The sequence below is a fragment of the Pan paniscus genome, chromosome 17 (genome assembly GCF_029289425.2).
Source record: "Pan paniscus chromosome 17, NHGRI_mPanPan1-v2.0_pri, whole genome shotgun sequence".
NCBI classification, from domain to species: domain Eukaryota; kingdom Metazoa; phylum Chordata; class Mammalia; order Primates; family Hominidae; genus Pan; species Pan paniscus.
In genome coordinates this window covers 23,355,000-23,375,154 of record NC_073266.2, presented here as the reverse complement: position 1 = coordinate 23,375,154, position 20,155 = coordinate 23,355,000, and the positions used below count along the sequence as shown (strand labels likewise).

Genomic DNA, 20,155 nt, shown 5'->3' with positions numbered 1-20,155 from the left:
TATAGATATCTATATCTATAGATAGGTATAGATAGATATAGATATCTATATCTATAGATAGGTATAGATAGATATAGATATCTATATCTATAGATAGGTATAGATAGATATAGATATCTATATCTATAGATAGGTATAGATAGATATAGATATCTATATAGATAGGTATAGATAGATATAGATATCTATATCTATAGATAGGTATAGATAGATATAGATATCTATACAACGAAATACGATTGTGTATTTACATTATTGTGTAATATATATTACATTGTGTATATATATATATATACACAATGAAATTATATATATATACACACACACCACATTTGTAAAATCCATTTATTTATTGAAGGACATCAGATGATTCCATGTCTTTGCTATTTTAAATAGTACTGTGTACTAGTACAATAGTACTGGTACTTAGTATGATTGTAAATAGTATTGTAATAGTACTGTGATGAACATAAGCATGCATGTGTCTTTACAGTTGAATGATTTCTGTTTTGGGGGTATATACCAAATAATGGAATTGGTGGGTCAAATGGTAGTTTGGTTTTAAATTCTTTAAGAATTCTCCAGAGTACTTTCTAAGTGGCTGAAAAATTTACATTCCCTCTAGCAGTGTATAAGCTTTCTCTTCACTACCCACCAGCATCTATTATTCTTTGCCTTTTTTAATATGGCTACTGTGACTGATGTGAGATAGTATCCAGTGGTTTCGATTTGCATTTTTCTAATGATTAGTGATATTGAGCATTTTAATATGCTTGTTGGATGCATGTCTGTCTTCTTTTGAGAAGTGTATGTTTGTGTTCTTTTTTCATTTTTAATAAGGTTTGTTTTTTGTTTGGTGAATTACAATTTTTTTAAATAGATTCTATATATTAAACCTTTGATGAAAAATACAGTTTGCAAATTTTTTTTTCTCATTCTGTTGGTTGTGTGTTTACTCTGTTGATAGTTTCTCTTGCTGTGCTGAAGCTCTTTAGCTTAATCCGGTATCATTTGTCAACTTGTTGTGTTTCAGTTGCTTTTAGAGTCTTGAAGTCTTTGCCAGGGCCAATGTACAGCATGGTATTTCCTAGGTTTTCTTCTAGGGTTCTTACACTTTTAGGTTTTATATTAAGTCTTTAATCCATCTTGAGTTAATTTTTGTATATGGTATAAATGAAGTGGTCCAGCTTCAATCTTCTGCATATGACTAGCCAGTTATCCCAGCACTATTTATTGAATAGGGAGTCTTTTCCTTCCTTCCTTTTTTTTTTTTTTTTTGAGATGGATTCGAGTAATTGCCTAGGCTGGAGTGCAGTGCCACGATCTCAGCTCACTGCAACCTCCACCTCCCAGGTTCAAGTGATTCTCCTGCCTCAGCCTCCAGAGTAGCTGAGATTACAAGCGTCCTCCACCACGCCCAGCTAATTTTTGTAATTTTAGTATAGATGGGGTTTTACCATATTGGCCAAGCTGGTCTCAAAACTCCTGACCTCAGGTGATCCACCCGCCTTGGCCTCTGAAAGTGCTGGGATTACAGGCATGAGCCACCGTGCCTGAGGGGGAGTCCTTTCCTTATTGTATGTTAGTCTTGGCTTTGTGAAAAAATTAGATGGTTTTAGATGTGTGGCTTTATTTCTGGGTTCTCTAGCCTGTTCCTTTGGTCTATGTGTCTATTTTTGTACCAGTATCCATGCTCTTTTAGGTATTGTAGTCTTGTAGTGTGGTTTGAAGTTGGGTGGTAGTATGAGTCTAGCTTTGTTCCTTTGCATAGAATAGCTTTGAGTATTCAGGCTCTTTTTTTGTTTCAAATAAGTTTTTTCATTTTTAAAAAATTCTGCAAAAAATGCTGTTGGTAGTTTAATAGGAATAACATTGAATTCAAAAGTAAATTTATTTCAGTAGTATGGCCATTTTAGCAGTATTGATTCTTCCTATCCAAGAGCAAGGAATGTTTTTCTGTTTGTTTTTGTCATCTCTAATTTTTTTTTAACAATGGTTCATAATTCTCATTGTAGAGAACATTTGCCTTCTTGGTTAGCTGTGTTTGCAGGTATTTTATTCTTTTGGTGGCTATTGTGAATAGAATTGTATTTTCAATTGGATGTTATTGGTGTATAGAAATGTTACTGATTTTCATACATTTATTTTGTATGCTGAAACTTTACTGAAGTTTTTTTTCAGATCTAGGAGCCTTTGGGCAGAGACTGTGGGCTTTTCTAAGTATAGAATTATATCATTTGTGAAATGAAATCATTTGACTTCCACTCTTCTATTTGGATGCCTTTTATTTATTTCCACTGCCTGATGGCTTTGGCTGGGACTTCCGGTATTTTATTTAATAGGAATAGTGAGCGTGGGTATCCTTGTTTTGTTCTGCTTCTCAAAAGGAATGTTTCAAGCTTTTGCCCTTTCAGTATGATCTTGACTGTGGGTTTGTTATAGATGGCTGTTATTATCTTGAGGTACGTACCTTTGATGCCTAGTTTTTGAGGGTGTTTAACTATGCATCCCAGGAATAAAGCCTACCTGATCATGGTGGATTAGCTTTTCTGATGTGATGCTGGATTCAGTTTGGTAAATATATTTATATTTATATGTAAATATGTATATTTTTATTTTTATTTATATGTATGTTTACATATATACTTATATAAATATGTATTATATTTATATAAATAAAAATAATATATATTTATATACTTATATATAATATATAAATATATAAATATATATAAATTATATATTATATATAAATATATTATATAAATTATATATTATATATAATTTATATATTATATATAATATATATAAATTATTTTATATATATATAAATTATATATATAATATATAAATAAATATATATATATTTTTGAGATGGAGTTTCACTCTTGTTGCCCAGGCTGGAGTGCAGTGGCGTGATCTCAGCTCACTGTAACCTCCACCTCCCATGTTCAAGGGATTCTCCTGTCTCAGCCTCCCAAGTAGCTGGGACTACAGCCCTGTACCACCAAGCCCAGCTAATTTTTTCTATTTTTAGTAGAAACGGAGTTTCACCATGTTAGCTGGGCTGGTCTTGAACTCCTGACCTCAGGTGATCTGCTTGCCTCTGCCTCCCAAAATGCTGGGATTATAAGCGTGAGCCACCATGCCTAGCCCAATGTGCTTTTTTTTTTTCCCCCATATCTGCTAGGTTTTGGTTTCAGAATGATGCTGTCCTCATAGAATGAGTTAGGAAGAAGTCTTTCCTCCTCCTTTTTTTGGAATAGTTTCAGTAAAACTGTTACCCCCTCTTCTTTATATGTGTGGTAGAATTTGGCTGTGAATCCATCTGGTCCAGAGTTTTTTCTGGTAAGCTTTTTATTATTGATTGAATTTTAGAAGTCAGTATTGGTCTGTTCAGGATTTTAATTTCTTCCTGATTCAGTCTTGAGAGTTTATATGTTTCCAGGTATTTATCCATTTCTTCTGTGTTTTCTAGTTTGTGTGCATAAAGGTGTTCATGATAGTCTCTAATGGTTTCATGTATTTCTGTGGCATCAGTGATAATATTTCCTTTGTCACTTTTTATCATGTTTAGGTAGATCATCTTTTTTCTTTAGCTAGCAGTCTATCAATCTTATTTATTCTTTCAGAAATAAGTTTCACTGGATTTTTGTGCAGTGTTTTTTTTTTTGATCTCTGTTTCATTCAGTTCAGCTTTGATATTTCTTGTCTTCTAGCTTTGGGGTTGATTTGCTGTTACATTTATACTTCCTCTAGATATCGCCTGGCACAGTGGCTCATGCCTGTAATCCCAGCACTTTGAGAGGCCGAGGTGGGTGGATCATCTGAGGTCAGGAGTTTTGAGACCATCCTGACCAATATGGTGAAACCCCGTGTCTACTAAAAAGAAAATAATTAGCTGGGCATGGTGGCACACACCTGTAGTCTCAGCTAGGCTGAGACAGGAGAGTTGCTTGAACCTGGGAGATGGAGGTTGCAATGAGCTGAGATTGCTCCACTGCACTCCAGCCTGTGTGACAGGGCAAGACTCTGTCTCAAAAATAAATAAAATAAAAAGATACAATATTAAGTTCTCAATTTGATGTCTTTCTAACTTTTTAATGTGGGTGTTTAGTGCTACAAACTTTCCCTTTAACACTTCTTTTAAACAGTTTCTCAGTGATATAGGTATGTTGCATCTTTGTTTCTGTTAGTTTCACATAATTTATTGATTCCAGCCTTAATTTTATTCTTTACCCAAAAGTCACCAGCAGCTGCTTATTTAATTTTTTATTAAATTGTATGGTTTTAAGAGATCTTCTTGGTATTGATACCTATTTTTATTGCACTGTGGTCCGATAGATAGTGTGGTTGGTATGATTTTGATTCTTTAGAATATGCTGTGAGTTGCCTTATGGCCAAGTGTGTGGTGGTCAGTTGTAGAGTATGTGTCATGTACAGGTGAGAAGAATATATATTCTGGTTTTGCTGGCTGGAGTGTTCTGTAGATGACTGTTAGGTCCATTTGGTTAAGTGTCAAGTTTAGGTCCTAAATATATTCTGCCTTGGTGATCTGTCTAGTACTTTCAGTGGGGTTTTAAAGTCTCCCAGTATTATCGTGTGGTTATCTAAGTCTCTTCATAAGTCTCTAGGAACTTGATTTATGAATCTAGGTACTCCAGTGTTGGGTGCCTATAATTAACATTTAGGATAGTTAAGTCTTCTTACTGAATTGAACCCATTATCATGAAATGCCCTTCTTTGTCTTTTTTGATCATTGTTAACTTAAAGTCTGTTTTGTCTGATAAAAGAATAGTAACTTCTGCTGTTTTTTGTTTTCTATTTGCTTGGTAGGTCTTTCTCCATCTGTTTTCTTTGAGCCTGTGGATGTCCTTGCATGTGAGATGGGTCTCTTGAAGACAGCATACAGTTGGGTCTTGCTTCTTTATTTAACTTGTCACTCTGCGCCTTTTCAGTGGGGTATTCAGCACATTCTTTTTCGAGGTTAATATTGATATGTGCAGATTTGATCCTGACATTGTGTTGTTAGCTGTTTGTTATGTAAACTTCATTGTGTATTTACATTATAGTATAAATAGCGCATGTACTTCAGTGTGTTTTTTGTGGTGGCCAGTAATAGTCTTTCTTTTCCATGTTTAACATACCCTTAAGAATCTCTTTTAAGGCAGGTTTGGTGGTAATGAATTCTCTTAGGATTTGCTTGTCTGAAAGGATATCTTTTATCTTTTGTTTATGAAGTTTAGTTTGGTGTGATTAGATTCTTGGTTGGAGTTTGTTTTCTTTGAGAATGCTGAATATAGGCCCCCCAATTGCTTTTGTCTTGTACAGTTTCTGCTGGAAGGTCTACAGATAGCCTAATGGAGTTCCCTTTATAAGTGACCTGCACCTTGTCTCCAGCTACCTTTAATATTTTTTCTTTCACACAGACCTTGGAGAATCTGATGACTACATGTCTTGGGGATGGTTATCTCATGTACTATCTCCCAGGGGTCCCCTGAATTTTCCAAATTTGAATTTCAACCTCTCTAGGAAAGTTAAGAAAATTCTTATGGACAGTATCCTAAAAAGTGTTTTCCAAGTTACTCATTCTGTCTTCCTTTCTCTTAGAGATGCCAATGAGTTGTAGATTTGGCGTCTTCACATAATCCCATATTTCTCAAAGGTTTTCATGAAAAACAATCTTTTTCAGTTATTTTTGTCTGACTGAATTAATTCAAAGAACTAGTCTTTGAGCTCTGAGATTCTTCCCTCAGCTTGGTCTCATCTGGTGTTAATATTTCTGATTGTATTACAAAATTCTTTTTGTGACTTTTTCAGCTTTGTCAGATCAGTTTTGTTCCTTCTTAAGAAGGCTATTTCATCTCTCATCTCTTGAATAGTTTTGCTGAATTTTTTAGATTCCTTGAAATGGGTTTCAGCTTTCTCCTCAATCTTGATGATCTTCATTGGCATCCAGGTTCTGAATTCTCTGTCTGTCATTTCAGTGATTTTATGCTGGTCCTCCACTTGAGTACTAGCCATAGGTCTTGGCTTGGCACTCCCATCCCATAGCCCTGTGCACCATAGCTCTGGGGTGAACTCAGGCTTTTCATTTTCTCCCCAGCTTGGGAGCAGCAGGGTTGGGGACCTTGGCAATGGCAATGGCAGAAAGCCTTTCACTTGTCTCTTGGGGTACCACCTCAGAGACGTGCAGAGCTCTGCCAATCAGAATGATCAGTCAGAAATGGAGCAGCTGCGTTGTGGGCCCAAGCTGGGCCCCCTGCCTAGTGAAGAGCAGGGGATTTGCGGCCAACAGGGAAAAGAGACTGGGCTTCCCTCCATATGGTGCCTGTGGCCTGCTGGAGGTGTGAGCAAAGCACTCAGGCACTTTGTTTCTTCCCCAGCCTGAGGGCAGCAAGGGCAGTATCACTGCAGCAGTAATGGCAAAAGGGCTCTCAGTTGCCTCCGGGAACTCCACCCCAGAGAGACGCAGAGCCACTGCCAATGAGAATGTTCAGCCAAGGGTGAGGTGGCTGAACTGTGGGCTTAAACCTGGGCCTCCCTCTGGTGAAGAGCAGGTTGCCGGAAGCTCACAGAGAAGAGAAACTGGGCTTCTCTCCATCTGGTGGCTGTGGCACGCTGGAGGTGCTGGCAAAGCAGTCAGGGTCTTTATTCTTTCCCCAGGCCAAAGGCAGCAGTGGTGGTACTGCTACAGTGGCAATGGCAGAGAGCCCATGGATTACCTCTGAAAGCTCTATCTCAGAGAGATGCAGAGATGCCACTGACTGAAGCAATCCTTCAGGGTGGGGGTGCAGGATGGCTGTGCTGGGGGCCCAGGTCAGGAGACCCTACCCAGTGAGGCATAGCAGGGAGGGGGATCCACGTGGATACAGTTTGCCCACTTTCTGAAAGGCAGCTGTGGCGTGCTAAGAAGCCTATGATAGTTCTTGGGCTCTTCAGTCCCTCCCTAGCCTAGGAGAGGTAGAGGCAGGGACCATGGCAGTTGCAAAAACAGTACGCCTGACAGTTACCTCTGGGAGGTCAGTCTGCAGAGTTGCAATTAGCCTGAGTGCTGAGGCAGAGGGTAAGTAGCTGCACTGGGACCCAGGCCAGTGGGCACTACCAGGCGAGATGTAGTGGAGGTGAGGCCGCTACAGGAGGTAGAGTAGAGACAGGAGGTGAGTCTGTCTCCTCCTCAGCACTGTAGATATGGCCTCTATCCTGGGGGCATGTGAGAGAGTCTGGCCTCTTTTGGTGGCAGAGCTATAGCAGCTGGCACTGTGGTGCTCAGGGGTCCAAGGCCCTTAGGGTTCCATGTGGGCCTGACTGGAGGCTCTGCCCAGACTCCATGCAGCTCTCTGTGTCAGTTGGGGAGCCCTGAGGGGAGGGTGTCAGGGGATTTTCTGTGCCCAGGATTTCAAAAGTCGATGGCAGAAGGGTGAGTCACCAGTGGCTCTTGCTCACTATTTTCCTGCCGTGGGGAGCCCCCCTGGGATCCACACCAATTCTGGGTGGGTGGCTTTTCTGTCTCACTCCTCTCTGCTCTCTGTGGTTCACATTTCTTCCTTGATGAATTCCCCATTTTAAAACAACTTTACATACATTTGTGGAGTGTAAGTGCAATTTCGTTACACGCATAGATTGCATAGTGCTATCAAGGTTCATCTATAGCAGTATCAGAATTTTTTTTTGAAAAAACTTACAGAGATGAGGTCTTGCTATTTTGCCCAGGCTGATCTGGAATTCCTGGGCTCAAGTGATCTGCCTGCCTCTGCCTCCCAGAGTGCTGAGATTACAGGGGTAAGTCACTGAACCTGGCCAGAATTGTTTTTTCTTTATACAGCTGAATAATATTTCATGTATGTGTGTATATCACATTTTGCTTATCTATTTACCTGTTGATGGGCATTAGGGTTGGTTGTACCTTTTGGCCATTGTGAATAGTGTTGCTATGAACATGAGTGTACAAATACCTGTTTGCTCTCCTGTCCTTGCTCTCGGTGCTTTTGGGTATATACCCTGAAAGGGAGTTGTTGGATTATGTGATAATTCTGTGCTTAATATTTTAAGGGGCTGCCAAACCATTTTCCACAGGGGCTGCACCAGTTACATTCCAAAAAGCAGTGCATAAAGGGTCCAGTTTTTCGATATCCTTGCTGACATTTAATATTTTCTGTTTATGTGTTGAATATTTAAAGTGTTTGAAATTCATTTGAGGGTCTTTCTTATTACCAAAATATTATAAAAAGTTTTTCAAATAGAGCAATATGCTGTAATATAAATCATCTTACTTGCTTCTTGATGCCCGTGATCTATTTTCACAGTAAGAAGAGAAACTTCTCGCCACCCATCCTCAGTCCACTGCACCCACCCTTTGCTGTGTCAGGATGTTCAGGGGAGAGAGGGAGCTTGGCAGCTCTGTCCTGCATTGGTCTGTGGTAGTCCATCACTGGGTTGTAAAGCACCTCTCCTCCTCCTCCTTCTTGGGAGAAATTTCACTGATTCTGAGTGCCATCTGCATTTATTTTTGGTGTGATATTAACCCAATGTTATTGAAATAACACTAGATAGGAAGTTAGGGGATAGATTCTCTATCTGATGAGCGTTTTGGGCAAATCACATACTTAATTTTTTAGTCTTGTTTTTTCTCTTAGGTAAGAAAACAGTAAATTAGGCAGCCAGTGGGAGATCCTCAGAGCTCCAAATGTGGATTTGGAACACCACATTTCTACCACTGATTTTCTTATTACTTGTCTTGCACAAAGATCATGGCCCAAGTAACAGTGTCCACCCTGGCCGTTGAAGATGAGGAGTCCTCAGCAGGATGGTAGTGACATTCCTCATGTTAGCTCTTGAGTCCATGGTGAGACCTTCTATTCTGACATTCCATAGTTGGGTAGAACTGGGCTGTAGATAAGGTTGATTTGTTTTTGTAGAAGATATAATTTTATGTCTTTTTAGTTTTAAGGAGTAGTTTTTTTTTCTTGAGTAGCAGTTATGCCTTTCAAATCACATTTTATTACCATGCTTCAGAATGTTTAATTTTTACTTTGAATCTCAAATAATTTTCTACCATTATTTTAGGCAGTCTTTTGTTTTGTAAGTGTGAATTTTGAAATTATGTATAATATTTGTGGTTACTCAGAATGAGTTTGTATACTAGAGTATGGGGCTGGAGTTTTATTGTATCAATATGTAGAAGATTCCCAGAATTTGGGGTCATGAGGGCATCTTTACTATTGTGTATCTATATTTCTTCTGCTTACACATTCACTATTGCATTAACCACCTCTTTCTAAATTGTTTAGTGTTAGCTGTTTATGGTTTTTTTTTTTGTTTTTTTTTTCCGGAATCTCACTCTGTCACCCAAGGTGGAGTGCAGTGGTGCGATCTTAGCTCACTGCAACCTCCGACTCCCAGGCTCAAGTGATTCTCCTGACAGCCTTTCCAGTAGCTGGGACTGCAGATATGTGCCATCACACTCAGCTAATTTTTGTATTTTTGCTAAAGATGGGGTTTCACAATGTTGGCAAGGCTTGTCTTAAACTCCCGAGCTCAAGTGATCTGTCTGCCTTGGCCTCCCAAATTGCTGGGATTACAGGTGAGAGCCACCACACCTGGCCAGCTCTTTACTTAAAAAAATAAAGCCTATAATATGCATAATTACAGTGAAATATTGAGTACTGATTATGTAGTTTTGTATTTTTATATTACTATCATGGTGGTTATACAATTAATTTATATTTTTATGGGTATGTAGTTGGAAATAGTATTTATTATAAAAAGTATCAGGTGGCTGGGCACGGTGGCTCACGCCAGTAATCACAGCACTTTGAGAGGCCAAGGCGGGTGGATCACGAGGTCAGGAGATTGAGACCATCCTGGCTAACAGGGTGAAACCCCGTCTCTACTAAAAATATAAAAAAAATTAGCTGGGTGTGGTGGCGGATGCCTGTAGTTCCAGCTACTCAGGAGGCTGAGGCAGGAGAATGGCATGAACCCAGGAGGTGGAGCTTACAGTGAGCCGAGATCATGCCACTGCACTCCAGTCTGGGTGACAGAGTGAGACTCTGTCTCAAAAAAAAAAGAAAAAGTATCAGACTTAGGTATTATCTTTTTTTTTTAACCTTTTTTTTTTTTTTTTTTTTGAGAAAGGATCTTACTCTGTTGTCCAGACTGGAATGAAGTGGTGTAATCATGGCTCACTGCAGCCTGGACATACTGGGTTCAAGTGGTCTTCCTACCTCAGCCTCAGAGTAGCTGGGACTGTAGGCATGTGCTACCACATCTGGCTACTTTGTTTTGCTTTTTAGTGGAGATGAGGTCTTAATATATTGCCCAGGCTGGTCTGTAACTCTGGAGCTCAATCAATTCCACCTCTGCCTTTCAAAGTCCTGAGATTACAGGCATGAGCCACTGTTCCTGGCCTAGCTAATTTTTAAGCTTTTTTGTAGAGACAGGGTTTCTTTATGTTGCCCAGGTTTGTCTTAAACTCCTGGGTTCAAGCAATTGTCCTGTCTTGGCTTCCCAAAGTGTTGGGATTACAGGTATGAGCCACCATGCATGGCCTTAGGTGTTTTCTGACATATTAAATGTAAATGTTTTAAGCAGGAGTATGCATTTTCCTCCTCTTAAGTGGTTGAAAAGTATTTAGGTGGTGCTTAACCTCACAGAACTCTGTGTGACAATGTTTGTGGATACTTTTTTTTCATTTTTTTGAGACAGGATCTGACTCTTTTAAGATGGAGGGCAGTGGCATGATCATAGCTCAGTGCAGCCTTGACCTCTTGGGTTCAAGTGACCTTCCTGCCTCAGCCTCCCAAAGGGCTCAGATTACAGGCTTGAGCAACTGTGCTTGGCCATCTGTTTTGTTTTCTTAGCGCATTTAAAAAAATGTTTTAAGAACTTTATAAAATTATCCCCTTAAAGAAATTTTAGAATGGTTGGTGGTTATATATTGTTATTTTATGAATGACTTGTTTCTGCCTTGTGATCATAAAACCAGGCAAAATTTGTGACTTTAATGTTAAATAAAAATTTAGAGATGAAATGCTGTTCTGTTTATAATAAAATGTTTTTTTAAAATATTGATCTCTGCAAAGAATACCATAAGGCCACGTAAGACCCATTCACTTCCTTAGAGTTTCTTAACAGTTCCCTCATCTTTGGCATAGTCATTTCACTATTCTCAGCCTTTATGTCTTCCTTCCCAGCATTAGTAAGACCATTTCTCCTCTGATTCCTAGTTGTATATTACATGGTATAATTAAAGTTGTAGAAACTGCTGAGTTTTTCACTGGCTTGTCAGAGTGCTAAGCAGATCCAGGCTGACTTTATCTCTTCCTTGGCTGGTAGACTTCTTTTATCTAATCTACGGATAGTACATGAATCTTGCTTCCTCTTTCATAAACATTGCCTTTGTTGACAGGATTGTTTTAGAGTGTGGATACTGAAGCAAGAATGTACCCTCATTTACCACAAGGTAAGTAAATAATAGTTCCTTACAGGAGAGTAGCCACAGCACATGTCATGTAAGTGCAATGGAAGGAAATTACTGAGGCCCATCATTCTTCTTGCTGGGGCAGTTGTCCCACCTCCAAGTCAGAAGTTCGCTACCATGGCTTTATTATAGCTCAAAAGATTTCTGATCACCTCACTAGCTGCTAAATTAGTTACTGAAGATAACATTTTAAAGCAATATTATGCCGAAATAATCTCCATTTAAGAAATTAGAGGGCATTTATTGTACAAATCAAAAACAAATACTGGAAAGCTTACAGTTTTCAACAAATGATACTGAGAAAATAGGCTATTTGGTAAAAAGTAAAAATTGTGGTAAAAACAAGCTTCAATGTATAGTCTTCATCATGTGATGAGTTAAATTCTAGATGAGCAAAAATAGTTATACTGGACAAATTTTAAAACCAAAACAAAATATATGTAATTATTGTATAATTATTTAATTCCATAAATGGCTTTTCTATGCCTAAAATAAGTGATGTACCTCTATGGGTCAGTCGGAGATACACTAACACATTTGATAAATAGACAAAGGATATGGTAATGTGCAGAGAATTATGCTATGATACTCTTTAATTTTAACACCAATCAGTGGAGTATGTTTATGACACTAAGATACCCTTTTTCAAGGTTTCTGGAAAAGTCACATGGTAACATTTGCTAGGATGTTATGAACCTTATTAGAAAGCAAATTTTAGTAGATTTTGAGTATTTGGAGTATTGACTCTTAATGGTTGTTTTTCTTGACTCTCATGTCTTTTTTGAGAAAGTCATTGAAGATGTACATAAATATTTGCTTCCCAGGTTATTACAGTAGTGTTATTTTTAGGAGGGAAAATTGGAATCACTGACCTTTGAAATGATGTTAGCACTAAATGAATTATGGTGTATCCATAAAATGGAATACTATGTACTCTATAACGTTTTTAAATAATTTGACTCTCATAGAAATATTCTTAGTGAAAGTCAGTAAGTAATCACCTAAATGTGATTCTGGCTATGTGTAGATGGGGTAATACTTCTGGAGGAGGGGATTATGTACTGAATACTGTAGTGTGGGTTTCAGTCCCTTCTTTCAATTCTGATGGCACTAATTTCCCCAGCTGCTACAAGTGTTCGAGTCACCTTGTCCACCTTTTCCCTGGGGAGGGCCACACTGGCTTCTGAGCTCTTGGTGCAGCTGCATCCCTGTTCAGCACTTTGCCTGTTCAGCCATGCCTGCCTCCCACCTCCTGGGTGCTGTTATTGACAGTGCTCCCCAGCAAGCCTGTGTGAAATATCAGTCTCTTTCTTGGAGAATCTGACCTATAATAGATTACAAGGGATTTCTGCATTTTTTTCTTATAAATTTTGTGTTGTCTTTTGCTTAAAATCAGGCAAAAATCTATTTAGAAAGAGTAGTAACTTTAAAAAATGGTGTTAGTTTCTTTCTTTTTTTTTTTTGAGACAGAGTCTTGCACTGTTGCCCAGTCTGGAGTGCATTGGCATGATCTCGACTCACTGCAACCTCTGCCTCCCAGGTTCAAGCGATTCTCCTGCCTCAGCCTCCCAAGTAGCTGGGATTACAGGCGTGAGCCACCACACCCAGCCTTTTATTTATTTATTTGTTTTCATTATTATTATTTGGATTTTTAGTACAGATGGGGTTTCACTGTGTTGGCCAGCCTTTTCTCAAACTCCTGACCTCGTGATCCACCCGCCTTGGCCTCCCAAAGTGCTGAAACTACAAGGCATGAGGTGCTGTGCCCAGGCTTGTGTTAGATTTTTTAATTCATCTAGCAGAAATGGTGCTTTTAAATGTCTGCCTTTAACATAATATTTGCTGTTCTTATTATAGTTTAAAGAACTGGCCAAGTTTAAGGCCAAAGTGGCCTGCATCACAGAGTATAAAGCAGATCTCTTTGCCTTCAGAACTGAAGGACAGAGGACACAATTTTTTCAATACCAGAAAGGATTTTCAAGCCGATTTTGTGAAATATTGTAAGCGTTGTATTGTTATCATTTTTATTTCATTGTTTTTAAACCTAAATATTTATAGATAACACTAGTCATATTTGCTTCTAAAGCAGAATGAGGTTTAAACTGTAAAAAAAAAAAATTTTTTTTTGAGGTGGAGTCTCATTCTGTTGTCTAGGCAGAGTGCAGTGGTGAGGTCTCGGCTCACTGCCACCTCTGCTTCCTGAGTTCAAGCAAATCCCCTGCCTCAGCCTCCTGAGTAGCTGGGATTACAGGCACGTGGCACCACACCCAGCTAATTTTTTTTTTTCTATTTTTAGTGGAGATGGGGTTTCACCATGTTGGTCAAGCTGCTACTGAACTCCTGACTTCAAATGATCCACTCACCTCGGCCTCTCAAAGTGCTGGGATTACAGGTGTGAGCCACTGTGCACGGCCTAAACTATGAATGATTTTCTGAAATGTTTATGAAGACATTTCAAAATGCTTAAAAGGAATCACTGAAGTGGTGATATGTCAGGGTAGATACTGAAGAGTTAAGAACAATGGCAAGTGTTGATTGTACAGGGCTCCTTGCTTGGCTTCACTCTGGATTAATGAGATGCATTAGAGAGAAGATAATGAAGGGAGAGAAATTTTGAATACATTAAACGTTCTTACTCAGATATGGAGTTCTAGATAAAGGTGGTGAACTGAAAACAAGAAATTCACTGTGCAAAGGAGTTTGTTTAAGCACGATGCAGAATTAAACAGTTCTCAACTTGCTGAGTGGAATCACCTTATCTGAATCTTCAGTGGGTTTTGTAATCCTCGTTTAGAGCAATGAGCTTATTTGACATTGGAATACAGTATTAAAATTTACTATAGGGTGTTAATACTTATGGCCTTTCACAGTATGGCAATTTTCATATCTGTATGTAACCTAACACTGTCGATAGGTTTCATGTTAACTGAGTGAAACACTGAAAGGGAACAAAAAAAGGCAGGGCGTCTATAGGCACAGAATACATACAGGCATAACTCATTTTTTTGAACCCTGCAGATACTGCAGTTTTTACAAATTGAAGATTTGTGGGAATCTTGTGTCAAGCAAGTCTTTTGGGCCATTTTTCCAACAGCATGTGCTCTCTTTGGTTCTCTGTGTCACATTTAGTTACTCTTAGAATATTTCAAACTTCTTCATGATTATTATATGTGCTGTGGTGACCTGCGATCAGTGAGCGTTGATGTTACTGTTGTAATTGTTTTGGACTCCATGAATGCACCCATATAAGATGGCAAACCTCATTGGCAAATGTTGTGTGCTCTGACTGATCCACCAATCAGGTGGTTTCCCATCGCTTCCTCTCCTAACGCCTCCCTAGTCCCTGAGACACAATATTGAAATGAGGCCAGTTAACAGCCCTCCAGTGGCCTCTAAGTGTTCATGTAAAAGAAAGAGTTGCAGTCTGCTCACTTTAAATGAAGTTAAAAATGATGAAGCTTAGTGAGGAAGACATGTTGGCAGCTGAAAGCTAGGCCAAACAGTTTGCCAGGTGGTGAATGCACAGGAAAAGTTATCGAAGGAAATGAGAAGTGCTGCTCTAGTGAACCCACAAATGATAAGAAAGCAAAACAGCCTTATTGCTGATATGGAGAAACTTTGAGTGGTCTGGATAGAAGTTCAAACTGGCCACAACATTCCTGTAAGTCAAAGCTTAATCCAGAACAAAGCCCTAACTCTCTTCAATTCTGTGGTGGCTGAGAGGAGGTGAGTAAGCTGCAAAAGAAAAGCTGAAATCTAGCAGAGGTTGGCTCATAAGGTTTAAAGAAACACATAGTCTGTATAATATAAAAGTGCAAAGTGAAGCAGCAAGTGCTTGATGTAGGAACTGCAAGTTCTTCAGAAGATCTCGCTGAGATAATTCATGAAGATGGCTACACTCAAAAAACAGATTTTTAATGTAGACAAAACAGCTTTATATTGGAAGATGCCTTCTGGGACTTTGCTAGCTAGAGAGAATTCCATTACTGGCTTCAAAGCTTCAAAGGGCAGGCTGAGACTCTTGTTAGGGGCTAATGCAGCTGATGACTTTAACTGAAGCCAGTGCTCATTTACCATTCCAAAAATTCTAGGGCCCTTAAGAGCTATGCTAAATCTGCTCTGCATGTGCTCTCTCAGTGGAACAGTAAAGCCTGGATGACAGCATATCTCTTTATAGCATTGTTCACTGAATATTTTAAGCCTACTTTTGAGACCGACTGCCCAGAAAAAAAAGTTCCTTTCAAAATATTACTGCTCATTAACACTGCACCCAGTCCCTCTGAGAGCCCTGATGGAGGTTGTACAAAGACATGAATATCATTTTAATGCCTGCTAATGCAACATCCATTCTGCAGCCCATGGATTTAGGAGTAATTTCAAGTCTTATGATTATTATTATTTTCTTTTTTGAGAAGGTCATCTTACTGTTGTTCAGGCTTGAGTGTAATGGCACATTCACAGCTCACTACAGCCTCAGTCTTCTGAGGCTCAGGTGATCCTCCCACTACAGCCTGCTGAATAGCTGGGACCACAGGTGGTGTACCAGCATGCCTGGCTAATTTTTGTAGGGTTTTTTTGTAGAGATGTTTTGTTTCCATGTTGTCTAGGCTGGTTTCAAACTTCTGGGTTCAAGCAATCTGCCCACCTTGGCCTTCTTTAGAGCTTGGGATTACAGGTGTGAGCCACTGCACTCAACCTTCAAGTTTTATTCTTTAAGAAATATATTTTGTAGGCCAGGCGTGGTGTCTCATGCCTGTAATCCCAGCGATTTGGGAGGCCAAGGCAGGCAGATCACAAGGTCAGGAGATCGAGACCAGCCTGATCAACATGGTGCAACCCCATCTCTACTAAAAACACAAAAATTAGCTGGGCGTGGTGGTGTGTGCCTGTAATCCCAGCTACTCAGGTGTCTGAGGCAGGAGAATCACTTGAACCAGGAAGTCAGAGGTTCCAGTGAGCCAAGATCGCACCACTGCACTCCAGCCTGGCAACAGAGCAAGATTCCATCTCAAAAAAAGAAATAATTACATTTTGTAAGGCCATAGCTGCCAGAGATAGTGATTCCTCTGATGGATCTGGGCAAAGTAAATTAAAAACCTTCTGGGAAAGATTTACTGTTCTAGGTGCCATTAAGAACATTTGTGATTCAAGGGAAGAGAACAAAATTAACATTAACAAGACTGGTGGAAGAAGTTGATTCCATCTCTCATAGGTGACTTTAAGGGGTTCGGGATTTTAGAGGACGAAGGAACTGCAGATGTGGTGGAAATAGCATGTGAACTAGAATTAGAAGTGGAGCCTGCTGGCTGGGCACAGTGGCTCATGCCTATAATCCCAGCACTTTGGGAGGTCGAGGTGGGATCACCTGAGGTCAGGAGTTTGAGACCAGCCTGACCAACATGGAGAAAGCCCATCTCTACTAAAAATACAAAATTAGCCAGGCATGGTGGTGCACGCCTGTAATCCCAGCTACTTGTGAGGCTGGGGCAGGAGAATTACTTGAACCCAGGGGGCAGAGGTTGCAGTGAGTGGAGATCCTGTCATTGCACCCCAGCCTGGGCAACAACAGTGAAACTCTGTCTCAAAAAAAAAAAAAAAAAAAAAAGCCTGCAGATGGGACTGAACTGCTGCAATTTCATGATCAAACATGAACAGATAAGGAGTTGCTTCTTACAATGAGCAAAGAAAGGGGTCTCTGAAATGGAATCTACTCCTGGTGTAGATGTCGTGAATATTGTTGAAATGACAAAAGATTTAGAATATTCCATAAATTTACTTCATAAAGCAATGGCAGGCTTTCAGAGGATTGATTCCGATTTGGAAAGAAGTTCCACTGTGTGTAAAATGCTATCCAATGGCATCATACCTCCCAGAGATCTTTTGTGAAAGAAAGATTCAACTAACTTTTAAATGCATTGGGAAACGAAGACATTTGTGTAACTTCACTTTATGCTTCCATGATTATGGGGGTCTGGAACTGAACCTACAGTATCTCCCACAGATGTCTGTATGCCACTAAGCTTTAAACTTAAATTTCTGTTGTCAGGTTAGATTCAATTCATCATAAATCGAGCAGATTACTAGTGAATTAAAAATTTTGCTAATTCACTAATTCGTATTCCAAGTAGTATTTCTAGTTTCTTTAAAAAACTATCCTCGCCACTGTTTCACTCCCCTCACCACCTGTGTTATAATCTTCCAAGCTTTATGGTAGTAACCTATTTTTTAGATTTTGCCAATATTATAATTTTGAGAAATGTTAAGTCCTTGATTGTATGTTTCTTTATACTAATAATGCTGTTTTGATTGTGTGTGTATCACCTGCCCTCTGACCCACAAATGCCACAATCTCGCGGGCAGCTATGTTTATTCTCCCCTTCCTGTGTTCCATGGCTTACGTGGTTCTCCAGTGATTTGAACTAAGCATTAGGGGAGTTGTCCTCAGTGGCAAGTTGTAGTCCCTGCCTATTGGTATTTGTAGTTTGTTTACATTGCTACTAATTTGATACCATGGAGAATGGTTTTTGTACCTAATTCTCAAGTACCTTTTATTTGTTTGCAGTAGTGTTCTTCTGAAACATAATCAATAGTTTCATGAGGAAGTTGTAGAATTTCTTCAGGAGAATTCTGAGCCCTTTTCTGGGATTTAGTGAAGTGCTATTAAATAGAACTAAATACAATGCGAGTCATTCACATGATTTAAAACTTTCTAGTTATAACATTAAAAAATACAGGGAAACAAGTGAAAATCATTTTAGTGGCAATACTTTAAAATATTTCAATGTGTAATCAGTGTAGGAATTATTAATGGGATATTTGGAATACTTTTTGTGCTGAGTTTTCAAAAGTCAATGTGTATTGTTCACCTACAGCACCTCTGAATTTGGACTGGCCACATTGCAAGTGTCACGTATGCCTAGTTGTTATTGCGCTGGACTTTGTAAGCCTAGAATTTGTTTCCTGATGATAATCTTCCCATATTTAAGTTTGTAGCCGATAAATTATTCTTATTTTAGGTTTTTATTTTAAAAGCTCCCTTTAAAAATTCTTCCTCCACTTTTTTTTTTTTTTAAGAGACAGGATCACTTTCTGTGACCCAGACTGGAGTGTAGTAGTATAATTATAGCTCATCGTAACCTTAAATTCCTGGACTCAAGCAATCCTCTTGCTTCAGCCTCCAAAGTAGCTAGGACTACAGATATGCACCACCACACTTAATTTTATTAATCTTTTTTTATAGGGATAGGTTGTTTCTATGTTGCTCAAGCTGGTCTTGAAATCCTGGGCTCAAGCAATTCTGCCTCAGCCTCCCAAGGTGGTGGGATTATAAGTGTGAGCCACTTCACTTGACCTATTTTTTGTTTGTATAACAGATCATAAATATTGGAATACAGGAAAAACTATTTTTACTAAAAGCCAAATAAATATTAAGAAAATAGATATGCACGTTAATATTTTTTACAGGTGTTGAAGAAGAAGAAAAGGTTGCAGAGATGTGTAAAATAAGGTCTACAACCCAGGTGAATCAGATGAGTGTAGATGTTGTAGAAATGGCAACACTCGGAAAAAAACAGTTGAGGACTGTTTCTGCTTTTGCTGTCTTAAAAGCAACACACTTAAATTTTATAAAAGATACCTGATATAATAGAGTTTTTAAAGGGTAGACTATGTTATGTCATTGACTTAACAGTCATATAACAACATTTTCACAAGCTGAATGGATGAGGAATAACCTTACTTTCCACTTCCTTTTAGGAGGAACCCAAGAAATATGCCAGGGTAGGACCATCTTAAAGACAATAATGCAAGAAATCAGACATTTCTCTCTCCTTTTGTGTAGTTTTTAAAGTCAGATATTTAATATACTTTACATTTTGGCCCTTTGGATCGGTGTCAGGTTTAGAACTTCTTACATGTGAATAGGGTGCTGTAGTGTTAAGTAATTTTAAAACCACATGTTACAAAAGATCACGTATGCCTTTATTAAGCCACAATAAGGTAGTGATGATTTTGTTCTTTAATCTTAAAATTTAATGACATTTATCTGCTTTTTGCCTCTCCCAGGGAAAGCTTTACAAAAACCCACAGAGGTACCTGTACCATATGAGAAGATGCTACAAGACCAGTCAGCTTTGATAGTACAGGGGCTTCCAGAAGGTGTTGCCTTTAAACACCCTGAGAATTATGATCTTGCAACCCTGAAATGGATTTTGGAGAACACAGCTGGGATTTCATTTATTATTAAGAGGTGAAGTGCTTTCTCCCTTCGTGCCCATCAATGGTTTATTCATATAAATTTGAATATTCAGCTTATGTTAATATAGTTTAAAAATTCTTGGTTAAGACAATTCATTTAAATTCATGCTGTCATTAATTTTATGTATTCATGTGTAGTTTTATTAGATTTGTTTTATTGCAGATCTTTCTTAGAGCCAAAGAAGCATCTAGATTAGTGATTGCTTTGCTTCCTTGATAGCTGGCTGGCTTCCTAATCCCGTTTTGCTAGATCTAAATACACTTTAATGGTTTCTTTTTTATTTTCTTTGAGAATATGATGTAAGACATTTTCCTATGGGCTGCTTAGATATTTATATAATCCAAGAAAAGTTCATTGAGCTGAAAAAGTAGAGACTTGTTTTTTGTTTTCAGATCAGCTACTTGTTTTCTACATAA

The 20,155-nt window shown here is 38.7% G+C and overlaps 1 pseudogene; it reads left to right on the top strand.

The window, feature by feature from the left end:
- Positions 1-19,935, top strand: part of LOC117977365 (general transcription factor II-I-like) — a 35,958-nt pseudogene extending 16,023 nt beyond the window's left edge.
- The last annotated feature ends 220 nt before the right edge of the window (positions 19,936-20,155 follow it).